The sequence below is a fragment of the Armigeres subalbatus genome, chromosome 2 (assembly GCF_024139115.2).
Source record: "Armigeres subalbatus isolate Guangzhou_Male chromosome 2, GZ_Asu_2, whole genome shotgun sequence".
NCBI lineage: Eukaryota > Metazoa > Arthropoda > Insecta > Diptera > Culicidae > Armigeres > Armigeres subalbatus.
The window spans coordinates 123749230-123767234 of record NC_085140.1 but is presented as its reverse complement, the minus strand read 5'-3'; positions in this window follow the sequence as shown (position 1 = coordinate 123767234).

Sequence of the window (18005 nt, the reverse complement as noted above, 5' to 3'; positions counted from 1 at the left end):
GGGATTGGTCAAGCATTCTAAGTGTGTAAGTTTCAGTTACTCAAATGTTCATATGATCAAATCATATGATCAACAACGGCGCCGCCCACGTCCTTAAAAATCTGAAAAAAAATCTGTAGAGATTACCGTGGCTATTATAAAGAATCTCCTGTGGTAGTTCCGAAGACTTCCCCCATTAAAATTTGGAATATTCAGAATAGAATGGTATATTGAAAAATAAAACTTACTTTTAATAGAGTCAGGTGCTCTGTTATACTGAATGTTTTCAAAATATTGTAAGTGATTTTTGCAAATTTAGAGGCATTTTAAAATTTAAACTTGTACTCATTAGTGCATTTTTAATCACCTTAACACATTTTATTGTCACCATGCTTTAGTCCTTCAGATAGTTATCTTAGCATACTCTCCTGAGATTTCTAATTTATCTGAATATTTTTTGTCCTTTTTCTCAGCTGGCCTACGAAATTGAATTCGATTTCCAATCTATGTCGAACCAGTATTTTCCACCGCGCTGCACAAATTTCCAATTTTCCTAACATGCGATGATACGACTAATGAATTTCAGATTCTGTTCACCGGCAAAGATCGAACCAGCTATTCTCGACAACGATTACCGTTGCTTCCCAATCAGGCTTAAGGATGTGACGTCGAATGGAAATTGAGAAAATTCAAAAACGTTTTCAGATTATTCGTCCCTTCTGGACGACCGTGGTCTTATCTGCAGTGTGCATCGTTTCATTGTAGCGTGTGGCAGCCACTTATTCCGTTGCGTCTCGTTCCAGCTGCGGACTCTGACGAGGCCAGCGAGTGAAAAAATATTCTCCATCGTCGTCGCAAATAAAAGGAAAATAACTTGATGCACAATATTTTCAATTTCCATAAACCGTCGTAAAAAATAATAACCCACCATCAACGTCACCCCGCGCCGGCCACAGCCAGCGCCGAGTCATGGGAAAGAATATGAACCGTGACATAGAGGACATGCCTCCGCCCAGCATGGTTCGCTTTCCTTTTCTTGCACGAAGCTCGGAGCCCTGCCGTTGAGCCCTGAACCCTGATGAGTTGGGCACATATTTTTTCGCAACTTATGCTGCAGTTTGATTCGTTCTTTATGCGAGATCCCGGGCCTGGTGCGGAGGATGGGAAGTAAATATGTGCGACCTGTTTCCTTCGACTGGGTTCGGGCTCACTCACACTTGAGCAGTTGCATCAGACGCGGTGGGGTGAGCATTCCAGCAAGGACGATGAGATGGAGAGAGCCGCTTTGGCTCCGCCCCTCGTTATCCTTGTTGGACGTTTACACTCAAGCGCTCAGTATTATTTTCTCCTTCACAACGTTTCTCTCTGTTGAGAGTCGCTAAAGATATATTTTGTATTCTATACTCTACATTGGCTGATGTGACATAAAGAAGATAGCGAGCTAAACATGTAATCTATGAAAAATCAGATTGTTTGTGTCAAAATGTTTCAGGTTAAGCTCACGTTGCTATAATTTACAGATGCAGTAAGGTGTATACACTTTGTAATTACACTAATAAATTTAAAATATATTAATAATGTATCTTAACGAATGATAACTATGCTTGTTTAATTAAAAATTTTGCAGTTTATTTAAACTAGATTGAAGACTTGTAAGAAGAACCTATATATTATGCACTTATACTAACGCTTGAAACATGTGTCTTGATTTTGCCTTGATTTTCTTTGCATGTGCGAAAACTATCGCAATTAAGAAGGCAAAAATAGATTATAACACAATTGTAACATCATCAGTTATTGATAAAAACCGTTGATGTATAAGGCCGATTGTTTTGGCATTTTATCCTAACAAAATTATAACAGAAAAAGGCGTAAAGCGGCTTTTTGACTAGTGATATTTTGTTCGTAAAAGGAAAACAGAAATCATTTCAAATCAATTCATAGTCAATTTATAGTAGGATATCATCAGTCATGGGATAGACAGGTATCCTGCCGTAATCTGAAAAAGCCATTTTCCAAAAATTATGTTAACGAGTACTACTCATCGAGCTCTTTAACAAGAAAAATGGAAAACATGCATGTTGTGAAATGGCTGTTACGTCACTTTTCCAGATTACGGCAGTATCCGATACGATGAGTGAATAATTAAATCTGCAAAACGAAAACTTGGGCAAAAAATTGGTATTTTTTTCTTGTTAGGGTAAAATCAGCAGTGATTCAAATCGTTCGGGGCTGTTAGTTTGAATATGAATCTGAAACATTCATTTTCCCAGTAGCTGTTCTAGATTCATTTTTTATACCAGTCAAATGTCAAAAAAATAAAACTGGTATAACGCTCCGTTCTATTTTCTGCAGATTTGAACCACGATTGAATCACGAGATTCAAATATTTTCCAATTGTTTTGGTGTATGAATGCGTCATTTTATCTACGGATCAATCCACTTTGCAATTACGGCGCCTTTCTTGGCGTCAACATGATAAATTTCATTTAATTGAAAATTTGAAAAACATAAATAGAACACTGCAGGGGAAACCAGCGAATTTGTTCTATTTTGCCCCAGATTCAAACTAGAATAGTGGTCGAAAATTTGGAATGGAACTGAATCACTCCTGATTTCACTCTTAGTGTTTGGTACAATTTTACAGAGCCCCGGTCATGTAGGTATCATGATAGGATGCGAATAAAGAAGCAGATTTTCTTAGTATGATAGTTGCAGCATATTCGTGATTTGTCTCACTCCCAAATGTGTAAAAAAGCATTTCTATCACCGGATGAGTGTCCCAGCCATAGTAACCTTTTGGCTTTATACTGGTTTTATAACACTCTTGTAGAGTGAATTAAGAGCGCAGTGGACTGTGAAAAGGATCATAGACTGAAAAAAACAAACAATTATCCACGAAAGACGTCACAGGGCGTCCGAGGTCAGCTAGGATTCCGAAGGGTTATATGGGCGAAGGATATATGGCCCCATCCAGTCCCGATGCTAATCGGCTGGATTACTTAGTATGGCGCGTTATGTATGAAGGCCAAGGCCTGTTCTAAACGCCACCCAAGTACAGCAAGCATCAGGCATAAAATGACCTGCTGTTAGAAATAAATGGATCCAGGCGTTATTATTAGGACATGCCGTGCGTTTCGGAGGCGTGTGAAAGCAAAAACGCTGGAAATTTTGCACCTACTCCGGGCTCTGTACCAAGTCGTGATATTTGATATCTTGTTGGTGGATGTTGTTTGGACATTATGGTCTAGCGGTACAGCAATGCCGATAAGGGGTTGAGGGTTACCCGCTTCATCCTGTCATAGACCACAATATTGGGCCGATGGCACAAATTAGGACACCCATTATGCAATATATAGGGTAAGACGGTATAATGCGCCCCACCTGGCCAAAACGCCCCCCTTTGATTTCTAGAAAACTATATTTAATAAAGGGTCAAAAACAGTTGGTACCTATAAGTATTTGTAAACCCATCATACTATTTATTTATTTATTTGAATTAATCCAACTGACCAACAATAGTCTTATTGAAATACTTAATATTCTAAAGATTCCTAACTAATTGAATACACCATCTTTTTTTACATCAAAACATCATATCACGATTACCAACAACATAGCCAGGGACATCTAAATGAACGCTAAACCTAATTAACATTTCAGTATGGGTATAAAAAAATAATATCACATCAACTTGACCAACAAACAGCATTTACCACAATACACTATATTTGGGTTCTATCAATAGCAACATTGATAATTTGGCCTCCACGCTCTACCTCGTAAGCTCACAAACTCTCTGAATTTTATACCTGATGGCCACGTAGATGAGTTCAAGGATATTGTTTTCCATCGAGCGTTTAAAACTATTTTAAATGAAGCATAATCAATGCTATCGATATCTATCCATTTTGGCACTAATTTGAAGACGGTAATTTTTTCATCAGTTGTAAGCCTGATTGATTTGCGAACCATTTCTTCTATTTCCCGTTCGGTAACATAACTATCTACATTCGTTAAAAACAGTGCGAATGTTTCCTTTTCCAAGTCAGACGCTTTGAGACAACTTTCCTCAGGATTGCTGTTGTTTTCGAACTCCTCGTTGTTGCCATCTATCAGCTTGGTTGAAGAAATTGGAGTTGGGGAATCCAACGTGACATTGACGAGAGACTTTGACATTAGAACTGATAACGTATTCATGATATCATTGATTTGCGACTTAATACCCGCGAGCTCGGATTCAACCGGTGTTGAACATTCAGGCTGAGGTTCATCCAACGGAGCAGATCGCGTTTTGTAGAAACGATCTAAACACAGATCACACATCCACAGAATATTATTGATTGCGATGCACTCAGTGTGTGCCTCGGTAAGCCCAACACAATCGACATGGTAGCATTTACTGCATTCTCCTTCACACACAACGAACGATTGACTTCTAGCGTCGACGGAAGAATTACATTTACCGCACTCCATTGTTTTGAATGATTAACAGTGAGGGATTTCGTGAATCCACTAACTATAACCGTTTATAATCCAATTTTCGTAGATTTAAAGAAATGTCTTTCACGGTATTAATAATCGCAAAACGTTAGCAAATCTATACATGAAAAAATCTTTAATTATCAACCACAAATTCAACGGTAAAATCTCATCAATTAGAGAGAATACTTTGGCACTACACTTGCGAGTGAGATGACGATGTTATGTGGAAGTATTTTTGTATTACACAATGAAAATAATAGCAAAATACAAAAAGTTACAGTTTTGCTGTAACTTTTCATGTTTGTTTGCTCAACATTCTGGAGCGACTCTGGCATACTGTCCGCAAAACTTACACTGGAACACTCAGTTGGGCAACAAAATTGCTTTTCTCAGTGGTTAATATAATATAAAGTTGCTTCCATCTTCAAAAATGTAACGATTTTCGAAAACATGTTTCACTGGCCAAAACGCCCCAGTGTAGGCAGGACGATATGCCCTTACCAACTGGACACAAGCGCAGCGAGCTTGCAGCAGTTGCTTCCAAATTGTATGGAAAATATTGAAATGTAATTCACACCTGCTTGAATGGACCTATGTTGGTTTTTTAATGTCAAGCGCATAAGGATTTGTAGCCTTTTTATTATGGGATTGATAAAATACTAATGAAGGGCTATTAAACGTCTTTGGTTGAGGTGGGGCGTATTGCCCAGGTACTTTTTAAAATTATTTTTTTCACGACTTTTCAAAAAAGCTTTATTACGAATTAACTGAAATATTTTTATATGAATACTCACGGGCAATGCATTTTCGACTTCCTGGACAAACTGGACTAAATAACACAAAGTTTGCATAAATTGCGTTGAAAAGTAAAAAGTTATCAAGGAGTTGTCTTAGGGGGGGCATATTATACCGTCTTACCCTAAAGCTGATAATTCTTCGTCGCAATCACCCGGCCATGGATGGGATTTCAATTAATTCATGCCTCACTTCTTACTTCCCACTACTCTCTCACTACTCACTTCTCATTTCTCGCTTCTCACTTCTCACATCTCACTTTTCACTTCTCATTTCTCACTTCTCATTACTCACTTCTTATTTCTCACTTCTCATTACGCTCTTTTCACTTCTCACGTCTCACTTTTCGCTACTTACTACTCATTTCCTACTTCTTACTTATCACTCGGCCTACTGACGGTTCGGCATAATGGTCTTCGGCCCAATGACCCAGCATCTTAATTTTTTAAACAATTTCTAAGCGAATTGTCCCTTGACCCTCGCTTTTGTTGCAGCTCAAAATTATGTCAAAAGCCAATTATGCGACTTTATGTTGAACGACGCAGATTTCTTTCTCAGTTTTAGTTTTATCTGCACTGTGTAAACAATTCGGGGAAATGTTGCATTCGGGGAAATTTCATTCGGGGAATTGTCGTACAATCATACGGGCAGCAAAAAGTGCGGTGCTTCGTTTCCTTCGCGGGAGCACCGCGTGTACTTTTGGGCAAATGCGTTAAAAAATGGATTTTTAGATGAACTCGCATAATAACTTCTTAAGGACTCATGGAAGCACTGACGTAACAATTTATAGAGGAATTTTTTGAGAAATTTCTGGAAGATTGCTCAAAACTCTCAGAATGGTTTATCCCCAAAAACAAATTCTTAGATATTACACCAGCTTATTGTTGCCATTTGTTCGCATATTTTATTTTTCTTCGATATGTGTGGATTACTCACTATTTCAGTAGCAATAGTAGTGAATTTTAGGGTTTCTAGTAGCCTTACGAGCAAAGGCGTAGGGTTGCTAATGCAGAGAAGACGAGTTCGATTCTCAGTCCGGTATAGGATGTTTTCGGATGGGAAACATTCTTGATTCCCTGGGCAAAGTGTATCCATTGTACTTGCCACACAAGATAAATACTCATACTATGGAAGGCATAGAAAAGCTTTCAAATATTTACTGAGGAAATGCTAATCGAATACTAAGTCGAAAAGCAGGCCAAGTTCCAGTTGGAATGTAGAGCCATTGAAAAAGAAGAAGTAGTCGAACTACTTCAAGACCAACATTTGAAACTTTAGACGGTGATTTCTTTATTTGTATTAATTTCAAATGATTTTTCAACGGTTTATGTGGGGAAAATATAAAAAGAACCTAATCATCAACGAACGTCAAAGTAATCAAAGTAGAAGAAGGTGGTCGGTTGTTAGCACAATTTTGTTCTTGGTTTATAACTTTCGTCCCATTTCCGGATATCGCGACCGCATTATGAGTAACGCTCATGATGGCGCACACGGCAGTTGTTACATCTGAAAACGAGAGAAAATTCGATTTACGCCAGATCTCACTTCCTTTTCGAATTGGAACTGAAAGTTTGTGGCTTTGGCCGTCCAAAATTTTTAAGCAAATCTATGGAATTGATGTTGAAACAGTCTGGCATCGGTGGCCTTATTTATTAATACATTACCATCAGATATTGTACTTTTTTATCGGCTTAAGATATTTTATTTGTTGTGGAGTTTCGGCCTGATTTTATTTAATACGTATTGTTTTCTTGGCTTAGCAGTCTTATTATTGTATCAAACGAACTATAATGTTCTTTTTCCGACGTCTCGGTCCGTATCTCGGACCTTCTTCAGCGATCTAAAATTTATTGTTGTATGTCTATCAACAGTTTTACAATCAACAATAATTACACACGTTCAAATAGTTACTTACAAAGAATTGATCGCTCTTGTCCTGCTATTTTTAACCTGTCGTGTTGTCTGTATCTGTTGTACATTTGGTAATACTGTCATTTTGTTTTATGTTATTATATGAATTTTGGGTAGCTTTTTGTCTTGCTTTTACTCATAGTGTTAATAGTCTCTAACCGGAATGGGATATCGGTTTATCATTGGTTAGAGCATCATTATCGGTCGCGAGCATTTCAATCACCCGCGCAGCGCTTTCATTTTAGTTTCGTCACTCGTTTCCGTATCGGTCACTATTTTCAGCTCTCAATTTGGTTGCTGTATTCCGTACCGGGGACGTTTGACAGTTTATCGAATAGCAACGCTCTTACCGCGCTACCAAATTTGGTCACCTGTCAGTCGCGCTACTGTTGTAGCGACCGGTAAAGTGTCAAGTAATGATACTGCGCTGCCAAACGGCTTAAACTCACCACCGGTAATCTTGCTCTTACTATCTCTAAATTTGCTCACTAAATGTTCACTTTTATGTTCACCTTTCTGTTCACTGGTGACTATGTGATTGTCTATACTATATTTGTAAAATGACTCTTATTCCTGGGTTATTGTATGTGTTCGATGGGTGGTGTTTTGATTTACATTTGTGCCGTGTTCATTCGTTTGCTTTTTCAGTGTGTGCATGATACCAACGTGGCGGAATACAAACATTATTGAAAGAACTATTATAAGAGCTGCACTCAACTGCACGTTATACTTCTACATAATACCCGAGCATTTCTACTACCATTTGTTTGGGTATGTAGACTGGTCAATAATCTTACAGTTGCTGAATCAATGTCAATAATAGAATCACGAAAACAGTCGTTCTTGAAATATTTTACACAGGCGTTTTTTTTGGTAGGCTCAGGCGTGTATAACACTTTAGGGAGCCATGGTTCTTTGTGATATATACAATCAATATCATTTTATTATTTAGGGGCAGCAGGGCCTATGTCCAAGAACTTGACGATCCCTCCCCAGGCCATCTGCGGGTTGTGGGACTTGCCTAGGATGTGGTGGGGTTTGACAGTGAGCCCTGTTAAATTTCTATAAAAAGCTGCATGTATCCGTAAGTAAGCCCCACCAAAGCGACCGTGTGCCGCTCAAAGCGCACAAGCCCAAGTCCTGGTGTTAGGTGGGACGTTAAACAGCCCTGACACGACGGCCCTCCGACGAGACAGGAGGAGGCGCAGGCCCAATAAGCCGCCTGGAAAACCAATAATTACGAACAATATAAGAGATAATGCGACTCGATATAATCGGCAAAGACCTAGGCGACGAATAAAGGATCACGATTAGAAGCTTGGAACATGAAACTGCAAGTCGCTAGGTTTCGCAGGTTGCGACAGGATGATCTACGATGGATTACATCCCCGCAACTTCGACGTCGTGGCGCTGCAGGAGATTTGCTGTACATGACAGAAAGTGTGGAAAAGCGGGCATCGAGCTGCTACCTTCTACCAAAGCTGTGACAACGGCCAACGATGCATAAACTTCGCAGCCTCCCGAGGAATGGTAGTCCGAAGTACCTTCTTCCCCGCAAAAATATACACAAGGCCACATGGAGATCACCAAACCAAGAAAAAGAAAACCAAATCGACCACGTTCTAATCGACGGTAAATTCTTCTCCGACATCACGAACGTACGCACTTACCGCAGTGCGAATATTGAATCCGACCACTACCTCGTTGCAGTATGCCTGCGCTCAAAACTCTCGACGGTGTACAACACGCGTCGAAGTCGGACGCCGCGGCTTAACATTGGGCTGCTACAAGACGGTAGACTAGCCCAAGAATACGCGCAGCAGCTGGAAGTGGTACTCCCAACGGAAGAGCAGCTGGGCGCAGTGTCTCTTGAAGATGACTGGAGAGATATTTGATCCGCTATTGGTAGCACCACAACCGCTGCACTTGGCACGGTGCTCCCGAATCGGAGAAACGACTGGTATGACGGCGAATGTGAGCAGTCAGCAGAAGAGAAGAATGCAGCATGGGCGAGATTGCTGCAACACCGCACGAGGGCGAACGAGGCACGATATAAACGGGCGCGGAACAGACAAAACTCGATTTTCCGGAGGAAAAAGCTCCAACAGGAAGATCGAGACCGTGAAGAGACAGAGCAACTGTACCGCCCTAATAACACATGAAAGTTCTATGAGAAGTTGAACCGTTCACGTAAGGGCCACGTGCCACAGCCTGATATGTGTAAGGACATAAACGGGAACCTTCTTACGAACGAGCGTGAGGTGATCCTGAAGGTGGCGGCAGCACTACGAAGAGCACCTGAATGGCGATGTGGCAGACGAAGATGGCGGTATGGTGATGGACCTTGGAGAACGCGTGCAGGACATAATTCTACCGGTTCCGGATTCCCAGGAAATCCAGGAGGAGATTGGCCGGCTGAAAAACAACAAAGCCCCTGGGTGATTACCAAGGTTTGGGAGGATGAGGTTCTGCTGCAGGAGTGGATGGAAGGTGTCGTGTGTCCCATCTACAAAAAGGGCGATAAGCTGGATTGTAGCAATTACCGAGCAATCACATTGCTGAACGCCGCCTACAAGGTACTCTCCCAAATTTTATGCCGTCGACTAGCACCAATTGCAAGGGAGTTCGTGGGGCAGTACCAGGCGGGTTTTATTGGCGAACGCTCCACCACGGAGCAGGTGTTCACCATTTGCCAAGTACTGCAGAAATGTCGCGAATACAACGTGCTCACACACCATCTATTCATCGACTTCAATTCAAAGCCGCATATGATACAATCGATCGGGACCAGCTATGGCAGCTAATGCACGAACACGGATTTCCGGATAAACTGACACGGTAGATCAAAGCGACGATGGATCGGGTGATGCGCGTAGTTCGAGTTTCAGGGGCATTCTCGAGTCCCTTCGAAACCTGCAGAGGGTTACGGCAAGGTGATGGTCTTTCGTGTCTGCTATTCAACATCGCTTTGGAAGGGGTACTACGAAGAGCAGGGATTAACACGAGTGATACAATTTTCAATAAGTCCGTCAGACTGAGGAGGGAAACTGAGCGGATCGGATTAGTCATCAACACGTCGAAGACGAAGTACATGATAGGAAGAGGCTCTAAGAGAAGACAACGTGAGCCACCCACCGCGAGTTTGCATCGGTGGTGACGAAATCGAGGTGGTAGAAGAATTTGTGTGCTTTCGGAGACGAGCCAGCCTCGGGCTGAAAGTCTCTTTAATAAAGATACAAAAAAAAAAAAAAAAAAAGAATTTGTGTACTTGGGCTCACTGGTGACTGCCGAAAATGATACCAGCAGAGAAATTCGGAGACGCATAGTATTGATATTGATATCGACGGAGCAGTAACACAAGTTTTGATTTTGTTGACAACGACATAGTTTATTAGATCATTATTGATGTTTTCGAGTGGCTAACGCTACTTGTAATTACATGAAACGCGATTCTTGGTGGAACTTTTGAAATCTGTGCGAGAGGTATCACAAGTTTTGCATTTTTATGCACTCGAAGCATCACTACTGATACTTATGATAATCTGTAGATGAAATAAACAGTTTTTTACATTTAATATTTTTGCTGGATAGTAATGGAAAGTTAAGAAATTTATATCTGTGATGGTAATCAGATCGTTTTTGTTTTGTTTCTCAAATCTGATGAAATTGTTGAAAAATTAAATTCAATTAAGGGGCTGTCCACAAACCACGTAGACCGAAATTTCACCTTTTGAAACCCCTTCGTCCCCCCTAGTAGACTTTCGTAGACTTTTCCAAAACCCCTCCCCCTCCCCTTGAAGTCTACGTAGACTTTTCCAAATTTTACAAAACATCATATGTGATTGGAAAAATATCCCGAGCAGCACAAGTCAGGCAAATCTGGTTGCAGCAACTTAAATGTGACTAAATCTGGTCACATATGAGTTGCAGTAACCTATGTGGAATATGTGTGCTGCTAGGGATGGAAATCAACCACATTTCAAGCAATTCAGCTAATCAGATCCATTTCCATGTGAACATTACAATAAAACTCAAATTTCAAACAAAACTAAATCAAACTGAACAAAATCCAACAAAACAAAAATCATTTTAAAAGGAAATCAAATTTAATCCTCTGTCCATAGCTCCGGAAATCAAATTTTAAAGCCAAGTAATTTAATTTCTGTTGCATTCGATTTCTCCTAGAGGAGTGCGCCACCATCGCCGACACTTTTGCATCGGCGCGCCACTGCTTAAAATCTGTCACGCATCTGTCCTTTAATTCTGCCAGCGTTCAGAATTCAAATTTGTGAAAACCGAAGAATTTTCAGAATTTCCAAAAATTTCGAGTTGAAATTCCGAGAATGTCAAGTTTACATTCCAATAATTTTTGCGTGGAAATTTCGTAAAAATTTCCCAATTGCTAACCTTGAAAGCTTCCAGGTAATACTCCAAATAGCTCTCCGTGATAATTCGGATGCTTTTCTTGAAAATTTCATGCAATATCCCGCTGAATAATCGTCTGTTGAAATCCCAAGAATATTCTTCTAAATTTCAAAAGTTTCCCCGTTAAAAAACCGAGTATTTCTCCGTTAAAATGTAGAATTATTTCCCGAGGTAATTTTAAGTTTAAACGGACGTTCCGATATATTTCCTGTTGAAATTTAGGAATTGTTTTCCTACTCTATTTTTGCCTTTCTCGTACAACAAAGTTGTACCGGAAGGCTATATGATTGCTTCAAAAAAGAACTTTTGATAGAAGGCCCGGAGACCCATAGTGTTATATACCGATCAACTCAGCTCGACGAACTGAGGTGATGTCTGTATGTGTGTATTAGGGTGGCTCAAATTAGTATGGGAAAAACTTTTTTCAATTTTTTTGATGGGCCGCCCTCTTATTCGGTTCTATTTGATGCCCTGATGCTCTGGACAAAATTTCAGCCAAATCGGTCAACATTTGGGTGGTGCTAAACTCGTTGGAAGTTTATATGCAAAAATGTATGCAGAAACATCCAAAAACAGTGAATTGCAGTTGGACGGCACAACTTACGATGAAGAACTATGATACTCATTCAGATCTTGAAGAATTTAATACAGAATGTTATGCAGAAAACCGCGAGAAGATTAAAGTTTGCCCGGCTAAGTTATTAGCATTTCTCTGAAGTAGGGTTTGAGCAAATTTCGTTTCTTTTACCTTTGAAAAGAAATAAATTCACCCCTACAACACTCCAGTAAAATGCTAATATCTTTGCCTAATAAACTCTAATCTTCTCGCGGTTTTCAGCATAACATTCTGTATTTAATTCTACAAGAACTGAATGAGTATCATGGTTCTTGATCGTAAATTGAGCCGTCCAACTGCAAATCATTGTTTTAGGATGTTTCTGCATACATTTTTGCCTTTCTCGTATACAAAGTATACGTAAAGGCTATAGGATCACTCCAAAACCGAACTTTTGATAGAAGGCCCGGAGACCCATAGTGTTATACACCAATCGACTCAGTTCGACGAATTGAGGTGATGTCTGTATGTGTGTATGTATGTGTGTGTGTGTGTGTACAAAAATATGAGACACACTTTTTGGTACTTAGCATTATTCGATTTGCTCGCAACAAGTTGCAGTCGACGCGGATTGCGGTCTAGTTGTTTCCTATTGAAAATTGGCCCGATCGGTCATTGCGTTCCAAAGTTATTAAAAAAACATTGTTTTTCTGCCAAGGGTCCCCCCTTGGGAAATTTTTTTTCAAAAAAGAAAAAAAATTTTTTCAAGGATTGCAGCAATGCATTCAAATGACCGCAAATGCATATGAATTGATGGAAAAAGTAAAATCTATCCCCCTAAAGTGCTATTTCGACCTCTCTTATGTGTTTTTCTAATTTTTAATACGCGAGAAAGGCACCATCACCGCTAGGTGGATTAATCAGGGTTTTTTCATATAAACTTCCATCGAGTTTAGCACCGCAGAAACGTTGACCGATTTGGCTGCAATTTTGTCCAGAGCATCAAATACAACCGAATAAAAGGGCGGCCCATCAAAAAATTTGAAAAAGTGTTTTTTGAGCCACCCTAGTGTGTATGTGTACAAATTTTGTAGACACACCTTTTGGAACTTAGCATTATCCGATTTACTCGCAACAAGTTGCATTCGACGGGGAATGCGGTCCCATTGTTTCCTATTAAAAACTGGCTCGATCGGACATTGCATTTCGGAATTATTGAAAAATCATTGTTTTTTTTCCAAGGGTCCCCCCTTGGAAAAAAAAATCAAAACAAAAAAAATTTTCCCGAAAATGGTGGCGATGCATTTTAACTAATGCAAAAACATGCAAAATGATCGAAAAAATGTGATCCATTCTCTTAAAAAGCTTTTTTGACTTTTCTAATGTTATTCTTTCAATATATTTTATAATGCACGAGAAAGGCATCGTCACTGCTAGGTGGATTAATCTGGGTTTTAAATTCATCTCGCAATTTTTTTCTCACAAAGAATTTTCTGAATAATATTCGGTGGAAATTATGGAGAATTTTTAGTTAAAATTTTTGCAAATTTCTCGTAAAAAAATCGAATAAATTTTCATGAAAATTACAAAAGTTTTTTTACAAAAACTGCAAACAATTTTTTGTTGTGGAAACTCAAACAGATTTTGGTGGGGAATTCAAATAATTTCTCGTGGAAGTTTTTAGAAATTCCGGAGATTTTCCATCGATAACTCCAAAGAATTTGCATTAGAACTGCCGAAAAAAATTATTAAGTATCATCCATGAGAATTTCGAAGAATTTCCGAAATTCAGAAAAATTTTCCGGGGACTTCCCAGAAAATCTCCAGTGGATATGTTGAAGGTTTTCTCACGGAAATTTCGGAGAATCCCCTTTACAAGTTCTAAAGAATATCTTTTGGGTATTCCAAAGACTTTTTCTTGGATGTTCCAAAATGTTTTTTTTTTTGTGAATTCAAAAAAATCCGTTGAAGTACGACATAATTTAATTTCCATAGTTTCCAAAGAAGTGTCTGCCGACAATAAGAAAAATCTAGTAGAATCTGCAATAAAATCCAAGTGAAGATTTTGAAATTTTTTCGAATGTTTTTATAGAATACTTTGGAGAATTTTCCTGCTCAACACAGAAGAATTTCCTGGTGAAATCCATGACTTTTACTTCAGTGAAATTCATTACATTTTTATGGAGAAAAAAAAACGGAAAATCCTAAAAAAAATCAAACGAGTGAACTTCGCACAAAGCTGCTGTATAAATTGTTTAAAAAATAAAAAGTCCACGTAGACTTTTAGTAACTCCCCCCCCGTCCCCCTTCGTAGACTATCGTAGACTTTTTCAAAACCCCTCCCCCCCCCTCAAGAGTCTACGTGGTTTATGGACAGCCCCTAATTATCTTAAAGATAAATCGTCTAGCTCAAACCTTTGAAGGGGTATGTGGCGGGACCATCATCATCATCATCATCATCATCATCATCATCATAGTGGCAGGAAATCGTACGTACTTTGGACTCCGCAAGACGCTCCGATCGAATAGAGTACGCCGCCGTACCAAACTGACAATCTACAAAACGCTCATTAGACCGGTAGTCCTCTACGGACACGAGACCTGGACGATGCTCGTAGAGGACCGACGCGCACTTGGAGTTTTCGAAAGGAAAGTGCTGCGTACCATCTATGGTGGGGTGCAGATGGCGGACGGTACGTGGAGGAGGCGAATGAACCACAAGTTGCATGAACTGCTGGGAGAACCATCCATCGTTCACACCGCGAAAATCGGATGACAGCGGTGGGCTGGGCACGTAACCAGAATGTCGGACAGTAACCCGGTGAAAGTGGTTCTCGACAACGATCCGACGGGCATCGATCAGGTGGAAGATGACTTGCGGACCCTCCGTAGACTGCGTGGTTGGCGACGTGTAGCCATGGACCGAGCCGAATGGAGAAGACTCTTATATACCGCACAGGCCACTTCGGCCTTAGTCTGAATAAATGAATAAATGAATGACTTAGCCCCTGTCCTTCATCGAGCAACGAACAAGGATGGACGTCACTCACAGCACGCGGGCAACCAAGCCAACCAGCTTGCTGGGCAAAGGCGGGCCCCACAGTGGTTTGTGCAACTAGTTGCAAAAAGATGATTTTTTCAGCACTAGTAGTACAACAAGACTTGACGAATTGTAAAAATACTATGATTGCTGAAAAAATCGAGTTTTGCAACGAGTTGCAGTTGTATAGTACACGTTCACATGTGGAAGTGTTGGCTTGACAAATGGATTGCCAGCGATTCGACTATGCGTCCAATTTGGGAATCTGGAGCTCATTCAGTGGCCGCTACGTTGTGAAAGCCGACGAAGGACCTTTGTAACTTAGTTGGTTAAAGCACCAGTCTAGCGTACTGATGATCGTGGGTTCGAGTCCCATCGAAGGAAAGTAGTTACCTTCAATAAATTTTCAAATCATAATCTTGAGCATAATCTACATATTCACATCTGAGTTTCCAGAATACTGTTCGGATATTGGTTTTTCATTATAGCATTAAAGCACTCATTTCGTTAGTACCTATAGGAAAATAGGCCGTTTTATCACTCAAACACGAACTGTAAGCCAGGTATTATGATCAGGAAATGCAAAAATTACTTTAAAAGAAATTACCATAAAATATTGTCAGCATCGGGAGTCAAATCCGTTACCTCCGGTTAGGCTTTCGATTTAATGTGGTATAAAACCTCCCAGCAGCACCGTTTTGCATATTTTCAAATTCTAGTAGACAATATACTATCCGCCAACACTAGCGCCAAGTTAGCACAGTATAAACACGAATTAGCATATGCTATAATTCTAATCTATATATATAAAAACCAATCTATGTATGTATGTTCGCTAACTACTTCTGAACCACTAGGCCGAATCCACCCAAATTTGGTACACACGTTCTCTATCCTCAGGGAAGTTAACAAAGGGGTGGGAGGGTCATTTAGGAAAGGGGAGGGTTTTGTTTAGAAAACGAACAATTATGTGTAACTTTCATCTCCCAGGACCGATTTCAACCAAATTTTGTACACATATTCACTATAAGGAAACAATCATATGAGAGATTTTGGGAAAGGGGAGGGTCTGGAGGAGGGTATTGTTCAGAAAACAGGTAATTTAGAGTAAATTCTGAACCCCTGCACCGATTTCAACCAAATTTGATACACACATTCTCTACCCTAAAGAAAAGATAACAAATGGGGGTGGGGCGGTCATTGTAAAAGAGGGAGGGTATGGGGGGAGGGTTGTTTTATAAAACGAGCAATTCAGTGTTACTCCCAACTTCCAGTACCCATATCAACCAAATATTGTACACGTATTCACTAAGAGAAGTCGATCACATGGAAGTGTAATTTGGGAAAGAGGGAGGGTCTGGGGGAGGGTATTGTTCAGAAAACAGGCAATTCAGTGTTTCTTTGGAACCCCTGGACCGCTTTCATCCAAATCTGGTACACACATTCTCTCTCCTAACGAGGAAACAACAAAGGGGTGGGATGATCATTGGGATACGGGGAGGTAAGGGGAAGGGTTGTCTTTAGAAAAAGAGCAATTCAGTGTAACACCCAACTCCCAGGACCAATTTCAGCCAAATTTGGTGCACACATTTTCTATTCTAAGGAGAAGATAACAAAGAAGGTGGGAGGGTCATTTTGGAAAAGGGAAAGTTATGGGGGGAAGGGGTTGTCTTTAAAAATGAGCAATTCAGTGTAACTCCCAGGATAAATTCCAACCAGATTTGGTACACTTATTCTCTATTTTTGGAAGATGTTTATTGAAAAGGTAGGGCCAAACAAAGATATAAAAATATATTGATACAAAGGTTCAATTCTATGAGCGGTAGATCTACCTCTGTGGGTTTCGTGCTACAGCATTGGACATTTTAATTCTATAATTTACTTTTCAGTCCCTAGCAAAGCCGGATACATATAGCTATTAGCTATCTATATATCTCGGATACTTATTCAACGTATGTGACGTATGTGATTTTGTAAACAAAAATTTAAACGTTGATTTCTGCAATCTGATAGCACTCCCACGCAAACTATCGCCACATACAGGTAGGGGAGGTTTCGGCTACATGTTCGTTGTATTGGTTTGCGTGGGAGTGTCATCATATTTGACAAATCGACGTATGCATCTTTGTTTACAAAATCACATACGTCGTTTTGAATAAGTTGCCGAGATATATAAAACTCAATGTTTGTATGTTTGTGTGTGTGCTCCAGCCTAACTTCTGAACCCATTATTGTATTGTTTAGTTATCGATCAATTCAACCATTTATCGAAATCATGGTTTGCCCAACGTAAAAAGCAATGATTAATGTGTTTCCTTCTGGATGGTGAATGTGATCCCTTCTTTAAAAATAGACGTTTGCTCGGAATAAGGCATCGGTGGATGTTTGTCCTTCTTTAGAAATAGACGTTTGCCCGGAATATGGCGATTATGGATTCGCTCCTTTTCCAAAAATCAGTCAATGTTTTCAAATGAAATCTGCCTTCTTTTGATCAAATGATGAAGTATCGATAAGATAACGCAATTATCCTGTTGACCAATTGGTTTATTCATTTTCCGATTGTGAAAAAAAAAACTGCGAATCAAACTGGCAATTCCGAGCAAGGCCGGGTACATAAAGCTAGTTTACTATAGTATTGTCGAATAGTGCATTGTCCGCTAAAATTAGCGAATATGTAAACGGACCGAAAGGAACAATCTTATAGAAGCCTATATATTCATATGGAAAGTCCCAGCTCGACGAGTGAAAGATGGAAAATAACGATTGTTCGTGCATATTTTCCTGACAGTGGCAATATATGACATTGACAATATA